Source organism: Arachis stenosperma, chromosome 9 (genome assembly GCF_014773155.1).
Source record: "Arachis stenosperma cultivar V10309 chromosome 9, arast.V10309.gnm1.PFL2, whole genome shotgun sequence".
Lineage (NCBI taxonomy): Eukaryota > Viridiplantae > Streptophyta > Magnoliopsida > Fabales > Fabaceae > Arachis > Arachis stenosperma.
In genome coordinates this window covers 68,275,103-68,276,818 of record NC_080385.1, presented here as the reverse complement: position 1 = coordinate 68,276,818, position 1,716 = coordinate 68,275,103, and the positions used below count along the sequence as shown (strand labels likewise).

Here is a 1,716-nt window from a genome sequence, read left to right as displayed (position 1 = left end):
TGTTTTTGAGTTTTGTCAGCCAGTTTGATGATTACATCTGTGGGTGTTAGCTCATTGATTTGAAGCTTTTTCATGAGGGATAGAGGCATTAGGTTAATACTTGCTCCCAGGTCACAGAGCCCTTTATCGATTATTGTCTCTCGTATAGCACAGAGAATGTGGAAGCTCCCTGGATCCTTTTTCTTTGTGGGTGGTTTTGTTTGAATGAGAGCACTACTCTCCCTATTCATCTTTATCATTTGTCCACCCTTCAATGAACTCTTTTTGGCCAGAAGTTCCTTTATGCACTTGATGTAGGAGGGCATTTGCTGGAGGGCCTTAATGAATGGTATATTTATATCAAGAGATGCAAATATGTCGAGGAACCTTGAATACATTCTCCTTGCTACACCACCTTTGAGGCTTTGGGGAAAGGGTGCATATGGGTTCAGGATCTCCCCTTTCCTTAGCTCCTCCCTGTGTGTGGGTTGGGGTGCATGGTTTCTTTCTTCGTGGTTTTCCTTTGGACTATCTTGGAAATGTTCTATTTGTGTATCCACTTCCTCCACACTTTTCTCATCACTTGTGGTGATCATCTTGCATTCTTCCCACCTTATTTTCTTTGTTTCTCCTTTTGGGTTCTTCTCTATGTCACTTGGAAAACCAACAGTGGGATTGGGAAATTGTTGAGATAGATACCCTACTTGGGACTCCAATCTCTTGATGGTTTCCCCTTGGTCTTTGATATTGGCTTACACTTCATCCTTAAACACCTTGTTGTCTTGGACTTCTCTACATATATCTTCAAGTAGAGTATCAATCTTGGAAAGTCTATCCTCAGTTAGTGATGATGGGTTGAGATTAGGTGGCTGTTGATAGGATCCCTGTGAGGTATATTGGTGAGTTGTATTGTTGTTGGGATTGTGGTTGTGGTGTCTCTGGTCTTGACCTTGGTCTTGTTGATTCCCCCATCGAAAGTTAGTGTGATTTCTCCATCCAGAGTTGTAAGTTTTGGAGTATGGATCATGGATTTGTCTGGGTGAGTTCCCAACATAATTGGCTTGTTCCCAGTCACCTTCTTCCCCTGTATTCACTCCTTCTTGAGTTGGTGATGAAGTGATGACTGCTGCAACTTGGTTTTCTTCCACCTTTTTGGTGAGATCTGCTAGCTGCTTGGTGATCATCTTATTTTGAGCTAGCAATGCATCCATGTGATTCAGCTCCATTACTCCTCAAGTGTTGCTTCTTTCAGAAGCATAGAAGTAGTCATTCTCAGCTACCATTTCAATGACATCTATGGCTTCTTCAATGGTTTTCTTCTTGTTTAGAGAGCCCCCTGAGGAATGGTCTACAGCCTTCTTTGACTCATAAGAAAGACCTTCGTAGAAAATGTGAAGTTGAACCCATTCATTAAACATGTTCGGTGGGCATCTTCTTGTTAAGTCCTTGAATCTCTCCCATGCCTCATAGAGAGTTTCACCATCTTGTTGCCTGAAAGTTTGCACCTCAGCTCTCAGCCTATTAATTCTTTGAGGAGGGTAGAATCTTGCCAAAAATTTGTTCACCACATCTTCCCAATTTGTTAAGCTCTCATTTGGGAAGGACTCCAACCACTTGGATGCTTTGTCCCTGAGTAAAAAAGGGAACAAAAGCAACCTATAGACATCCGGGTGGACTCCATTAGACTTCACAGTGTCACATATTCTCAGGAAGGTGGTTAGATATTGATTGGGGTCT

General features: G+C 42.2%; 1 non-coding gene across 1 annotated transcript; it reads left to right on the top strand.

Moving 5' to 3' along the window:
- Nucleotides 1-1,391: 1,391 nt before the first annotated feature.
- Nucleotides 1,392-1,499, top strand: LOC130952678 (small nucleolar RNA R71). Its single transcript, XR_009074855.1, has one exon. It is a non-coding gene; the product is annotated as a small nucleolar RNA R71 (small nucleolar RNA).
- Nucleotides 1,500-1,716: the final 217 nt, after the last annotated feature.